Genomic DNA, 15,890 nt, shown 5'->3' with positions numbered 1-15,890 from the left:
TGGGGAGAAGGAGGAGAAGGAGGAGAAGGAGACAGAGGAGACGGAGAAGGAGAAGGAGAAGGAGAAGGAGGAGGAGGAGGAGGAGGAGGAGGAGGAGAAGGAGAAGGAGGAGAAGGAGAAGGAGAAGGAGAAGGAGAAGGAAAAGGAGAAGGAGAAGGAGAAGGAGGAGGAGGAGGAGGAGGAGAAGGAGGAGAAGGAGAAGGAGGAGGAGGAGGAGGAGGAGGAGGAGGAGGAGGAGGAGGAGGAGGAGGAGGAGAAGGAGGAGAAGGAGAAGGAGGAGGAGGAGGAGGAGGAGGAGGAGGAGGAGAAGGAGAAGGAGGAGGAGGAGGAGGAGGAGGAGGAGAAGGAGGAGAAGGAGGAGAAGGAGAAGGAGAAGGAGAAGGAGAAGGAGAAGGAGAAGGAGAAGAAGAAGAAGAAGAAGAAGAAGAAGAAGAAGAAGAAGAAGAAGAAGAAGAAGAAGAAGAAGAAGAAGAAGAAGAAGAACCACCTACCATAGAGGTATGTTGAGGGGGAGGCAGGTAGGAGGAAACTGTGGTAGGAAAGTGAACAGGTGAAAGGACTGGCATTGTAACATTATATGAATGAAACCCAATCATGAGCAATCTTGTAACTGTGTATCTTACTGTGATTCCACAAAAACATTAAAATTTAAAAAAAAAGACTGCAATAGGCACACACACAAAAGTGAGGTGGTGCAGGACAGGGAGGTGTTAGGGGTTTCACACAGGGTTAGGAGTGCTTCCTTTGGATACACCTAACCCTGGCTCCATCCCAGCCCCCACCTGGGCCCAAGCACTGCCAGGGGTGACCCTGATGGTCCCAGTACCGCAGAGCCTGTGTCCTCTGGTCAGCCTGGTTGACCCAGTGTCTCCTGTGGTAGCACCTGTACCCTGTGTCCCCTGCAAAAAATTGAATGAGAACTTGAGGGATTGTTCAAAGACAGGGGAGCATGCTTTGCTTTGCATGTAATGGACCTGGATTTGGCACCCAAAGTCCTGAGCCACAAGCAACAAAACGGCACAAATGAGTGAGGGAATGAAATGCCGAGATGTTCTCGGTGCTTTGAAAAAGACCCTCTGTCCAGAGCCTGCTAAGGCCCTGGTGGGCAGTGGGCAGCTCTTCCTTTCTCCTGCACTCAGAGCTGTTGGGTGATCTCCTCTTTCCAGAAGATCAATGACAGAAGAAAAACAGCAGGCACCGTGACCTCTGACCAGGCAGGAAGGGAAGGTCAGGACAGATTCCCCCCTCCCTCCCCATCTGTCCCCAGCACACACCCCCTAAGATCCTACATGGATTGGGCTCACTCGGGGGGTCTGGGCCGCACACGCACACAGCCTGTGAATCCTCCTCCTCCCCACTCTGGCTCTGCTCTCCTCCCTCAACTCTCATGAGTGTGTTCAAGTGCATGGCACTTTCCATGGTTCTTTTATCTAGAAGTCCCAGAGTCCATAGGACCCTCTGGGATGGCCCCACTGGTCTCTCCTGGGGGCCATTTCCTGGAATGCTTATAAAACAATTTTATAAATGATACAACATTGTTTGCACTGAGGGGTTCCTGCATCATTCCTATAGAGTAGCTTAAAGTTGCCCCCCTGCCCCCAGGTTTTTGTCTGGTCCAGAGGAGGTCACCTGCTCATTTCTCTGTGAGTCCCTGAGGCTCCGGCTTCTGGACAGGGGCCTGGTGCAGTCCTGAACTCCTGTTTCCTTTGGTAAGGGAACAGTGGGTGACTAGCCCAGGTGACTAGCAGGTATCTACCAGGTGGGTACAAATATTTTTGCCTCTTTCACATCCCGGTGAGCACACAAGCACCCCTGTCTCACCCCGCCTCCAACCCCCACCATGTGTGTTGATAGGCAGAATGTTCTTCTTTGACAACGGTAAAGTTGGCACCTCATTTCCATGGTTATGTCTGCACAGGCTTGTCACAATATGAAAAAATCTTTGTGACTGTCTCTTCCTGTCCTTTTTTGTTCCCAGGCAGTGCTGCCTGGTCTCGTACCAAGAAGCCTTTTCTACAGCCTGATTCTTATTTTTTTCCTTTTTCAAAGGTGGGCTGGAGCGACAGCACCGCGGTAGGGCGTTTGCCTTGCGCGCAGCTGGCCCAGCGAGCTAGGTTCGGTTCCTCCACGCCTCCTAGAGAGCCCATCAAGCTATTGACTGAGAGTATCTACGAGAGTATCTTGCCCGCATGGCAAGGCCTGGCAAGCCACCCATGACATATTCAATACGCCAAACACAGTAACAACAAGTCTCACGATGGAGATGTTACTGGGCTCGCTCAAGCAAAAAAATCGATGAACAACGGGAGGACAGTGACAGTGACACTTTTCAAAGTGTGTCATTTTTTTTTTAAAAAAGTGCAATATCATTATTTTAGACATGCAGAGAGGCTCCACCACACCCATGTTTTGTTTTGATTAATTTTTGTTTCAAAAAGAAGAGTTAATGTTGATGTTTTAGATGTTCTGTTACTATTACCTCACTAGTACCCATCAAAGTACCCAAGACCCTCCACCTTAAGTTACTTCCTGTCAAGCTCATCATGCCCTCCTGTCCCTACTCCCCACTTTACTTGGTGTTTTAAGTGCTGCAACCCAGGACCAAGGGTTTATCATTTGATCCTGACCATTCCCTCATCCTGTCTTGATAGGTCAGATGAGGGAGATCACCTGGTGTTTGTCCTTGTTCCTTTGACATATTTCACTTATCACGATGCTTCTATAAGCACACACAACATGACTTCTTGTCCTGAGGGTCTCCTGCACGCTGGGTCATAGCCACAGAGTAGCTCTGACCTGTACTCTATTCAGGTTGCCACAAAATTCAAGTGTTCCTCTTTTCCTATTTGGAAGCCCAGATCTTCCACCACAGACTTTTTTTTTTTTTAAGATTTTTTAGGGGTTGGAGTGATAGCACAGTGGTACGTTGTTTGCCTTGCTTGCGGCCAACCCGGGTTCGATTCCCAGAATCCCATATGGACCCCCGAGCACTGCCAGGAGTGATTCCTGAGTGCAGAGCTAGGAGTAACCCCTGAGCATTGCCAGGTGTGATCCAAAAAGAAAAAAAATTTTTTTAATTTTTTATTTTAATGAATCATCATGAGATACATTTACAGACTTAGAGACTTTCGTGATTGCGTTTTAGTCAAACAATGTTCAAGTACCCACCCCTTCACCAGTGCCCATTCCCCACCCCCAATGTTTCCAGTATCCCTCCCCCACCTCCACCCCTTCCCACCTCCTGTCTCTGTGGCAGGCACAATCCCTCTTACTCTCTCTGTCCTTTGGGGTGCTATGGTTTGCAATACAGGTAACGAGCAGTCGTCATGTTTGGTCCATAATCTACTTTCAACATACATCTACTATCACGAGCGAGCCCTCCAACAATCATTTATTTAGTGCTCCTCTTTCCATCCCAGCTACCTTTTCCTCTAGTGCATGAGATCGGCTATCAAGCTGCCACCACAGACTTCTTGGAGGGTGAAAATTCCCTTGGAGCCACAACTGAGATTCCAATCTATAAGTCTGGATAAGGACAGTTTCCCAGTCCAAGAGTCCTAAGGACTGCGCTGACACTGATCAGAACATTTCATGGGCTTCAAAGGATTTTATTTCCTCCCCTGAGTTTCCTTTCTCTTCATTCTTGGTCAGTTCCAATTGACTTCTTCTTCTTCTTCTTCTTCTTCTTCTTCTTCTTATTATTATTATTATTATTATTATTATTATGCTTTTGGGGTCACACTGGCAATGCTCAGGGGTTACTCCTGGCCCTGCACTCAGGAATTAGTCCTGGCGGTGCTCAGGACCGTAAGGGATGCTGGGGATAGAACCTTTGTTTGCCACATGCAAAACAAACACGGTACAATCTATACTATTGCTCCGGCCTCCAGTTGACTTTTAAAGAAGATGATGAGTATAAAGGACAACCAGAGAGATGTGCAGAGGTTGTGTCTTTAATCTGAATGCTGATGGTCAGTACCCAGGTTGGCAGTCAGGTGGGGGGTGGAACCCACACTCCATGCCCTTAGCCATGTCATCCAGATGCTCCATTTCTATTTAAGACCTTGGTCCTCTGGCTGCTCTTCCCAAAACTGGGGGCAAGCAAGTCCTGTCCAGAGACTTGCTCTGAATAAGTTCTTCTCAGTGTCTCCTGGTTTTGTGCATAAGACTCAATTTCAGGTAAGAAAGGATCAAATCATGCAATTTGTTCCTTCCCGGATGGATCTAGAGAGAATCGTGCTGAGCAAAGTCAGTCGGAAGAAGAAAATGATTCAACCCACCTGAGACGTGAAGAAGCAGAATGAAGCAATAACAAATGACCAGAGGCAACAGAACCTGAAAGCAGGTCTTCAGAATTGAGCTTACTGTGGTGGAAATATAGGAGGGTGGGCTTGGTCAAGGTGGGAACTCTGGTGGAGGATGTGCTGTTGGAATCTTGTATGCCTGAAACCCTATCATTAACTGTATTATCAATCGATTTGCTCGAGCGGGCCCAGTAACGTCTCCATTGGAGACTTTGTTGTTACTGTGTCTGGCATATCAAATACTCTCGGTAGCTTGCCGGGCTCTCCAAGAGGGGCGGAGGATCAAACTCGGGTCGGCCATGTTGGCTGCGTGCAAGGCAAACGCCCTACCCGCTGATTTTTAAATATCAGCAACTCATAATAAAAAAAATAGATCTCGATTGTAGGTTAGGGATAGTAAAGGAATACAAGGGTTAAGGCGTTGCCTTGCAGGTTCGATTTTTAGCACCACCTGGTTTCCTGAGCCCAGAGCCAGAAGTAACCCCTAAGCGTCACCAGGTGTGATCCAGCTTCCCCCCACAAAAACCTACATAGGACTCTGGGGCTTGGGCAATAGTACAGTGGGGAAGGTGCTTGCCTTGCACAAGGTCGATCCTGGTTTGATCCCTGGCACCCTCCCTGAGCCTGCCAGGAGTGATCCCTGAGTGCAAAAGCAGGAATACGTCCTGAGCACAGATGAGTGTGGTCCAAGAGAGAAAAGCTAAATAAGTTTCACTTCTGACCAATTTTTGCACTCAGGAGTGATCCCTGAGTGCAAAAGCAGGAATACGTCCTGAGCACAGCTGAGTGTGGTCTAAAAAATAAAAAGCTATTTAAGTTTTACTTCTGACCAATTTTTTCTTAACCCCCTTCATGGAGCCCCTCACCAGGTCCTGCTCACCCTCCTGATTTCCAATCCACTCTCTGGTTGCTGTGACTTTAAACTTGACTGGACGTTTCTACTCTTTGGTTGTATTTTAGCAAGTATTTTAATGTGGATAGCACAAAAAGAGGATATTCCCCATACTCAGTCACTACATGAATTAGAAGTTTCCAACATGACGAGTGATATGTCTTGGAGCAGATACTTGAGGATTTTTTGTTTTGTTTTGATTTTTTGCTTTTCAGTTCACACCCATCAATGCTTAGGGGTTACTCCTGGCTCTGCACTCAGGAATTACTCCTGGTGGTGCTCAAAGGACCATAAGGGATGCCGGGGATTGAACTCTGGTTGGCCGCGTGCAAGGCAAATGCCCTCCCCACAGGACTATCACCCTGGTCTGATAATTGAGTTTTTTAGAACCTGTTTCTTTTTTTGTTTGTTTGTTTCATTTTTTTTCTTTTTATTAGTGAAACACCATGAAGTACAGTTGTAGATTTACAAATTTTTGTGCTTGGGTTTCGATTATACAATGATCAAATACCCATCCCTCCATCAGTGCCCACTTTCCACCACCATGGATAATATCCCTCCCACCCTCACCCCCCCATCCCACCATGCCTCTGTGGCAGGGCATTCCCTTTTGTAGAACCTGTTTCTTTGTCTATAAAACAAGTGGTACCACCATAGGAGCCTCCTCAAAATGGGTTGCTGGAAGGACTGTGTGAAGCAGATGCTCGCCTACTCCATGGAATAAAGCTCAGAGGTTTGAACCATCCTTCTGTGGGGTGGACACCTGAATGGAGAGGTCTTTTGAACGCTTTGTGCTCTCCTCGCCCTCCCCACAATCCCTTACCCCCGTTACTGATCAAATGCCTCAATGAGGACCTTGTTAATCCAGTCCCAGATTCAAGAGGAAAGTGAACAATAAATGGCCCTTCTGGTAGGTCGCTACTTAGGGAAGCTGAGTCCCAGCAGTCGAAGGCAGGGACCTGGTCCTCTACTGCCTGGGACAGTTAACTCCACAAAAAGACAGGAGAGTGAGTGTGACTTTGCTTGCTCACTTCAGTCATTGACTCTGCAAGCACAGACTCTCACCTTGATGTGACCCAGACACTCTGTGGGGCCCTGAAAACTCAGTGGCCAAGTCACTGAGACTGGCAAGGTAGGAAACACACCAACTTGAAGGCAGGGCATAAATGCCGGGATGAAAACACAAGAGGGTGGTGAAGAAGCCCAGTAAGGGAATAGCAAACAGCCAAAGGTAACAGAATCTGAGGACCGGTCTGAAGAACTGAGCTTACTAGGGTGGGGACACACAAGTCAGAGGGTGCCAGGGGAGCAGCACTGGTGGATGGTGTGATGTTGGAATGTTGTACTCATGAAATTTTATCATGAAGTCTTGTTAATCATAGTGCCTAAAAGTGAAAATATGTTTTGGAATGACTGTCACTGTCACTGTCCTCCTGTTGTTCATCAATTTGCTCCAGCGGGCCCAGTAACATTGTGAGACTTGTTACTGTGTTGGGCATATCGAATACATCACGGGTAGCTCGCCAGGCTTTGCCATGTGGGCGAGATTCTCTCGGTAGCTTGGCGGGCTCTCTGAGAGGGGCGGAGGAATCGAACTTGGGTCGACCATGTCGGCTGCGTGCAAGGCAAACACCCTACCTGCTGTGCTCTCACTCCAGCCCTTTGGAATGACTAACTCTTAAAAATAGATTTAATTGCAGGGTGAGCTGGAGCGATAGCACAGCTGGTAAGGCGTTTGCCTTGCAAGCGGCCAACATGGTGTACCTAAGTTTGATTTCTCCACCCCTCTCGGAGAGCCTGGCAAGCTACCGAGAATATCTTGCCCTCACAGCAAAACCTGGCAAGCTACCCGTGACATATTTGATATGGCAAACACAGTAACAATTGTCACAATGGAGATGTTACTGGGCCTGCTCGAGCAAATCGATGAACAACAGGAGGACAGTGACAGTGACAGTGAATTGCAGGGTGAAGAGATAGTAAAAGGTTAAGGTGATAGCCTTGCACATGACCAATCCCTGTTTGATCCCTGGTACCACATGGTTCTCTGAGCACTGCCAGGAGTCACTCCTGAGCACAGAGTCAGGAGTAGCTCCAGAGCACTGCTGGAGTGAGCATCTTGATTGTCCCGTGCAAATTTAACTACACAAAATCTATAGCATCAAGACTACCGGAAGACAGGCTGAGGAACAGGAAAACCTGTGTGCAAATGACAGTGGCTGACAGACACGTGGGAGGGGAAACTGAGGTATTGGGGTGCAGGGGAGACCTGGCCAGGTCTGAGTCTATCCAAGTCTCACTCCTGGGTCTTGTGTTGGGGCTTAAGTTGTCAGTTCCTCTAGAAAACTGGAACTGATGCTATGTAAACCGAGCCCAAGGGACCAGAAACAGTGTGGAGGATATGGGATGCCTTGTCTGAAGGCGGACAAGGAGAAGGAGAGGAAAACATTCTATTGGGGCAAAGAGCAGCGGTGATGCTCAGACAGGGAGTCAGAGGAGGCATGAGACCCTGGGAGAGTCAGAGAATTTTCCAGCCTCGGGATGTTTTGACTTGTTGGTTCCCCAAATTATTCTCTGACTCTGTCTCTGTCAATATCTCTCTCCCTGTCTGTCTCTCTCTGTCTCTCTCTCCACATACCTAACCATGCTGGAGGATACTTCTGACCCTGTGCTTGGAGGTTTCTCTTGGAGATTGTCGGGGGACCCTGTGGTGTTGGGCATGGAATGAGTTCATACACACTTTGTGTGTCCTAAACTCATTAAACTACCTCCCAGGGATTCCCTCAGTTCTCTCTCTCTCTTTTTTGGTGGTGGTGGGGCACTAAGCTATTTTTAGTATATTTTTTGAGGGGGGGCATACCTGGGGGTGTTCAGGGGTTACTCATGACTCTGCACTCAGGAATCACTCCTGGCAGTTCTCAGAGGACCATATGGGATGCTGAGGATTGAACTTGGGTTGGCTCCGTGCAAGACAAGTGCCGTCCCTGCTGTACTATTGCTCTGGCCCCAGTCTGAGTATATTTCTGTTACCGATCTTATGTATTGTCGTCCAACAATACTGGAAGCTCATCCCAAAGCCATGAGTATCTTGAGGGCCAAACTAACTCTAAACCCCCAGGTCTGTCCAAGACTCCATTGAGAGATGTAAACTGGAGCTGTCTACACCTGCGAACCAGCGGCCTCCATCCTGCAGAAACTTCTTCAGAGCCCCTGGGTCCTGGTTCTGGACCTAAGAGTTTCTGAGTGTGAGGTGATGAGTCTTCGATGTGGAATTGGGCAGCCCCACCCCCATGACTCTATGTGGTTTACAAAACCGTTTTCCTGGTCGTAAAGGAGGGGCTCCCAGTCCCTGTTTCCCAGGCTCAGTGTCGGGACTGAGTAAAAACACTGGACAGAAGGGGCTAGCCCGGTGCCTGGCATGGAGGAACTGCGCTATGCTTGGGCACCAGCATGATCCTCACCTCGGCCATGGAAAATGGACCTTCTCACTGGGCACAGGTGTGTTGCAGGTCTGCTGAGCATGTGACCAAGAAAACCACATCACCTCAGGCAGCCACCTTCAGGAAGCTTACAGTCTAAGGACTGTACCACTGTAGCACTGTTCTCCCATTGTTCATCGATTTGCTTGAGTGGGCACCAATAACGTCTCCATTGTGAGACTTGTTGTTACTGTTTTTGGCATATCGAATACGTCACGGGTAGCTTGCCAAGTTTTTGCTGTGCAGGCGAGATACTCTCGGTGATTTCCCGGGCTCTCTGAGAGGGGCGGAGGAATAGAACCCAGGTTGGCTGTGTGCAAGGCAAACGCTCTACCTGCTGTGCTATCGCTACAGTCTAAGGATAAGAAGTGTTTTCTTATCTGTGTTTTCAGTTTTTTTTATGTAGGAGTACTGCTATTTATTCAGCCACTGATTAGGTGATTGAATTGGCATGAACCTTACTTTTTTTTCCATTATTTTATAATTTTATTTATTGAATCACCATGAGAGCAGTTACAAAGATTTCGAGTTTAAGTCTCGGTCATACAATGAAACACCTGTACCTTCACCAGTGCCCATTCTCCAACCACCAAAAATCCCAGTATACCCCCATCTCCCACCCTCCACCTACTTGTGGGGCAGATGATTTCCACATTACTCTCTCTCTACTTTGATCACATTCAATATTTTGACACCAGAGCCACCATTATTATTTGGGATTTTACCCCCACACTCAGATCTGCCAAAAAGGCAACAGCAGACAATTTGTTTTCTATTACTGGTTAAGAATAACATATGATGTTGTGTGGCTGCAGTAGTGGCCGCATGGTTTTGAAATTCCGAAGTTTTTTTTCTTATCTTTATTTATTGGATCACTGTGGGAAATGTTACAAAGCTTTCAGGTTTAAGTCTCAGTCATACAATGATCAAACACCTTTCCTTTCACCAGTTCTTATTTTTCACCACCAAGAACCCCAATATACCCCCTCCCATCCCTCCCAATGCCTGTGAGGCAGATGATTTCTACTTAACTCTATCTCTACTTTGATTACATTCATTATTTCAACAAAAAAATGTACCATTATTGTTTAGAATTTCCCCCCAACAATCAGAATTGCTGAAAAGGCATTGTGAAATAATTTGATTTCTATAGCTGGTTATGAGAACCATATGGTGTCATGTGGCCACTTTGCAGCCACGCGATTTTGGATTTCTGATATTTTACTAGGTAAGTCTGGAGGGCTGGGCCCTACGAAAATAGGATGAGAACACTATTCGGGTCTCTCAAAGAGGAATCGAAAGAGGTATGCTTGGAATATCACGATTCACTCAAATGAGAGATAGAATCCGGAGTTCTGATCTCCGACAACGCTCAAGAAACAGAGACACTGTCTCATTTGCCAAGGCATCAAAAATCAGATGGACTGGACACGTAATGAGGTTTACAGACAACCGCTGGACTAGAGCCATTACTGACTGGATTCCACGGACGTCAAAAGATCGTGTGGACGCCCATCTACAAGATGGTCAGACTTCTTTGTCAAGACCCTGAATGATCGGTTTGGTGCTCTGCATATTCCTAGAACGAACAGATGCCATTGGGCTACGCTAGCATGCAACAGGGATGAGTGGAGACGTTACTGGCACCCGCTCGAGTAATTCGATGAATAACGGGAGATCAAGTGATCAAGTCTGGAGGGATTTCTGCAAAGAGCCAGAATAATTACGAGATTGGTTTCTGTGCATCTGGTGTTATGGCCGTGCTGGAGAGCTGCTCATGGAGGACAAGTCGTGACCTCGGTAGGACATGAAGGACAAGCCGGTACTGCCCCTCTTCCCATGAGACTGCAGTTGTTCCGTCACCGCTGGCTCATACCTGGCTTTCCTATAAGCTCTGAGGTGGCAGCCACCTTGCTGCCGGGGGCGAAAAAGGAGGAAGGGAGCATGGTGCCATCGTTTAACGCATGGTCCATTCACTTTTCTGTCACAAGCTGCCGGGCGCTGGGTTAAGTCCTTTTTCCTCTGGAACCATGGCCGTGCCAGAGAGCCACTTGTGGGGGGTAACTCGTGACCTCGGTAGGGTGTGAAGGTCGAGCTGGTACTGTTCCTCTTCCCATGAGACTACAGTTGCCCCGTCACCGCCAGCTCATACCTGGCTTTCCTATAAGCTCTGACGTAGTGGCCACCTTGTATGCGGTCCAGATGCATTTCTGCCAAAAGCTGCTGGGTTTCGAGATTGGTTTCTAAGTCTCTGGGATCATGGCCATTAATCAGCTTGATCAGGAGCCAGAGAGGCCATTTGTAGGTGGTGACTCGGAGTCTCGTTGAGATGGGGAGGAAAGGGCCGGTTACACCCCCATCTGGAGGCCCCACATGTCTCGTCACTGCAGGCCCAAACCTGACTGTCCAGTGGCCTCTGGAGGATGGCGATCACTGGGCCATCAGGGGGAACAGGCCAAGACACGGAACCTATTCCCACCTGGAGTGGCCCAGCGCCAGTAACCTACTGCAGGAACAGGACGCATTTCTGCCAAAAGCCTTTGGTTTCCGAGATTCTTTTCTGAGTCTCTGGGATCATGGCTGTTAGGCAGTCTGATCAGGAACCAGAGAGGCCATGCCTCCAATTATATAGCTGAGTCCTAGGTGGTTTGTGGGTGTGTCTCCCACATACCTAACTTTTGGCCGTTTACTTTCTTGGTAAACTTTGCCCCAAGTTTTTGGGGTCTAGCCAAAGGTACAGCAGCAATTTGGGGGTTTCTGGAAGTCTGATGCACCATCAGGCTGCTGATGCACTCGCCTCACAGGTACAGGTTGACCTGCTGGTGGCACCATACCCCCTTTTTTAGTTTTTTTGTTTGTTTGTTTTATGTATGTGTGTATTTGTTTGTTTGTTTGTTTGTTATTTGTTCTTGGGGCCACACCCACAGGTACTTGGGGCTTCCTTCTGGCTCTGCTCTCAGGGCTCACTACTGGCTGACTCTGGGGATCATATAGGGTGCCAGGGTTGAACCCAGGTCAGCTGTGTACAAGACAAGCACCCTCCCAAGAAAGGTTTTCTTCTGGAATGCCAGCTGTGTGCTTGGGATGTCTCTGGGCCACACTCCCCCCTGTAGGGAGTGGAAGGAAAGACTCGCCTGAGGACTGTCCCTATGTGGGACCCAGGAGAGTGGGAGAGTGAGGCAGACTGCAGGTGACCATCATCTCATGGTAGAAGCAGAGTCTCTGCAGGGGCTCTTCTCTGTGCATTTTTAGCTCTTGCAGGAGGTTGGGGGAGCTGCCTCAGCTGAGCTTGGGGGGTCCAGAGGCCACTTTCTGTGAAGCTTGACCAACCAGGACAGATGGTTCCAGGCTCAGACCCAGCAACGCAGTGCTGCCTGACCCCATATATGCCTGGGGATCCCCAGGGCTGTACCTGGCAGAGCTCAAGGCCACACAATGCCTGGGTGCTAACTACACCCCTGCACGTGCATCCTGACCCTTGAGTAGTTTCCAGGCCCTTCTGCATGTCGCTGTCCCATCCAACACCTGTGAAGGAGGGGTGGCCACATGGGCACAATGGGCACACTCATCTGGCCCATGAACGTGCCCACCCCACCTGCCTGCTGGCTGCTCCCCCACGAATCTGTGTTCGATCTTAAAGCCCAGATCAGAAACTGTTTGGCTAGCAAGACTTATAACTGCTGAGATTTTACCCCCCTCACTCTCTCAAGGCAGAATCAATCCGTTCTCGTCCCCACAGATCGATAGCAGAACACAGCCCTGGGAGCACTGATGGATGTATTAATTGAGAAAGTCCTGAGGGAGGGCTGGAGAGGACAGGTGTGGCTCAGACTCAGGAAGTAGCCCTGGCCATGGCCACGAATTGTAGATCTAACAGCAGGGAGTGTCCACACCAGCCTCTCACTCTTGTCTTTCAAAAAAGTCCTGCTTATGGTTCACATATTCTCTGGCATCTTGTCAGGTCTGAAATCCACTGACCTTCTTTTCCTAATTATAAAGCTTATATATATATATATATGTAATACATATGTATATAAAGCTTATATATAAGCTTTATGATTAGAAAAAGATTATAAATATATAATATATTATATATATATATATAGGCTAGAGCGATAGCACAGCGGGTAGGGTGTTTGCCTTGCACGCAGACGACCTGGGTTCGATTCCTCCGCCCCTCTCGGAGAGCCCTGCAAGCTACCGAGAGTATCTCGCCCACACGGTAAAGCCTGGCAAGCTACCCTTGATGTATTCAATAAGTCAAACATAGTAACAAGTTTCACAATGGAGACGTTACTGGGCCAGCTCGAGCAAATCAATGAACAATGGGAGGACAGTGACAGTGACAGTGATATATATATATATATACATATATATGTATATATATATATACATATATAATATATGTGTTCATTATTTAAACTGGCTTCAATCCTAATTGCTGTATATTCTGATACGGAATTGGTGGCTTTTAAAAATTTTTTTTGGAGGGGGGTCACCCAGCAGTGTTCAAGGCTTACTCCTGGCTGTGTGTTTGGGATATCTCCTGATGGTGCTTAGGAGACTGTGATGTCAGGGATCCAACAGGGTTTGGCTGCATGCCAGGCTGGAGCCTTCACCGCTGTACTGTCTCTTCAGTTGTGGAAATGGTGGTTTTTAAATTTTTGACCCTCTTCCCAGTTTTCATTGACATATAACGCCATGTAAGTTTGAGGTGGCCAGAGTGATGCTTCATCTATTCTGTGAAAAGACTAACACGATCCGGTTACCATCACCTCCTGTAGTCACCTTTCCCCACTGCTGTGAGAACATGTAAGATGGATTCTCAGAGCCACCTGCGGTGAGCTCCCTGCTCTGGTCTCCCTGCTGGACCAGAGCCCTGACACTCACTCATCTTATACCCTGGGAACTTGCAGCAGGAACCACCTTCCCCAGCCCTGCCCACACTTCCTGCCCCTACAGCCACTCAGCTCCACTTTGTTCCTGTAAGTTTAGTTTTCCTAGATTCCGAATAGAGGTGGGCCAGTGTGGTAACTGCCTTTCTCTTGTAACTTATTCCACTTAACAGAAGGTCCTCAGGAGTCCTCCATGTTCTCACAGAAGGCAAAATTTCCTTCACAAAAAGTGGAGGTTCCTTTATTTTTCTATGGCTGATTTGAGTCCATGGCATGTGTGCATCTCCATGTGCACAATACCCCTCTCTCCTCATTCACTCATGTCCTGGCTCTTGTAAAATAAAGCTACAGTGACCACTCTTTTTAAATTTTTTTGTGGCTTTTGGGGTCACACCCAGCAATGCTCAGGGGTTCCTCCTAGCTCTGCATTCAGGGATTACTCCTAGCAGTGCTCGGGGGACCATATGGGATGCCGGGGATTGCACCCAGGTCGACTGCACGTAAGGCAAATGCCCTCCCTGCTGTGCTATTGCCCTGACTCCCTGTGGAGACCACTTATTGCCATCGTGTTTTAATTTCATTTGGATACAAACCCAGAAGTGGGAAGGCTGGATCCCAGGACTGCTTTTCCTGTTTTGAGGGCCCTCCACACTGTTCTGTAAAGAGTTGGTGCTGCCCTGACTGACCAGACCCTAAGGCTAGGCTGAAGAGGCTCAAGAGGTGATGCACAAAGCCAATTTCCTCGCCTTCTTGTCCATGAAGATGGGTGGTAGAAACTTTGTAGTTCCTCTGGGGAGCTCCCAGGGAAGTGTCGGTCCTGTCTTGGAAGAGGCCAAAGCATCTGAAGCTGCCGGAGCCCCACTTGCCTCCTGGGGTAACAGGCCTAAGTGGGAAAGACAGCCCCTGCATCGTCAGCCAAGGATGTCAGACAAGTGTTCCCAGTGTTCCAAAGCAAAAGCTGACAGCAGAGACACAACTGCAGGCTGTGAGATCAATGGCTATTGCTGGATGGGTCTTCTGTTACTCACATCCATAGTACAGAAATGCTAAAGTTGAAAATTGATCAAATCTCTCCCCCCCCCCCCATGTTAAGTGGTTACCATTTGGTTTTTATCTGCGGGATAAGTATTTTTGGTGCATATTAATGCATTAGAATAATCATAGACTCGCAGAAAATTAAGGGGTCCATAGAATTAATACATTCCACTCTATACCCTGCTTTCCTTTCATATCACAAAATACCAGGGTATTTTCATCTGCCAGTACATTGTTTTTTTTTTTTTCTCCAAATGGCTCAACCTTCTAGCCCTAACATTCAGGATCTCTCCAATACTTTCTCTTTATAAGCCATGCTGAAATAATTACCCCAGTACATGCATCTGTATGCACTTGTCTGGCTGTTTACGTTGGCTAATTATTAGACATGGACAAAGGGTATGTACATATTAAATGTTGGCACATTTATCTATTAAGCAAATGTTTACGGAGGGACTGGTATGTGTGGTGCATTTACGTTTTGATGGACAGATAGCTTGGTGGGGTTTTTCATCTGGTGGCGAGACTGATCGCTAAAGAAGCAAATAAGCACAAATAGCAGAAGTTACAAGTGGTGATGCACGAGAAGCAGGAAAGAAGCCAAGACCATGTAAGGACTCCGAGGACCCACCAGGAGAGAAAATGAGATGTCACCTCCAGCGTGATGACCTTCATTCTGGAGTTGAAAGATGAGGAGGAATGAGAAGGACCCGGGCTCTCTGAGCACGAAGGGTGTCCTAGGGGAAATTCCACATGGGTGCTGATGGTGAGGGGTGGATGGGAGCTCAGTGGCCAGAGCATCTGAATGGGTAGAGGGGCAGGTGAGGGCCAGACAACCTGATACCTCAGAGGTCATGCTGGGACGTTTAAACGTTATTTTAAGAAAAGGCAGTGGAGCACTTGAGGCCAAGGAGTGGCCTGCTGTGTTTTATTATTATTATTTTTTAAGATTTACAAACTCTTATTTGCTAGTTTCCATTGTTTGGACGAAGACAAAGTCAGGAAACTAGTAAGGAAGTGACCCAATGGTCAAGGCAAGGTATGATTTTTAAGAGCAGGGTATTAGGAACATACAAATAGATCAATGGAAAAAAACAAGATGGGTAGAAATATGAACTTAAGGGCTAGAGCGATAGCACAGCCTGTAGGGCGTTTGCCTTGCACGTGGCAGACCCCAGTTCGATTCCTCTGCCCCTCTTGGAGAGCCCAGCAAGCTACTGAGAGTATCTCGTCCGCGTGGCAAAGCCTGGCAAGCTTCCCATGAGGTATTTGATATGCCAAAAAC

This window comes from Sorex fumeus, unplaced genomic scaffold, assembly GCF_029834395.1.
Source record: "Sorex fumeus unplaced genomic scaffold, SorFum_2.1 ptg000129l, whole genome shotgun sequence".
Lineage (NCBI taxonomy): Eukaryota > Metazoa > Chordata > Mammalia > Eulipotyphla > Soricidae > Sorex > Sorex fumeus.
The sequence above is the reverse complement of the archived record's forward strand: the minus strand, read 5'-3'. Positions refer to the sequence as shown.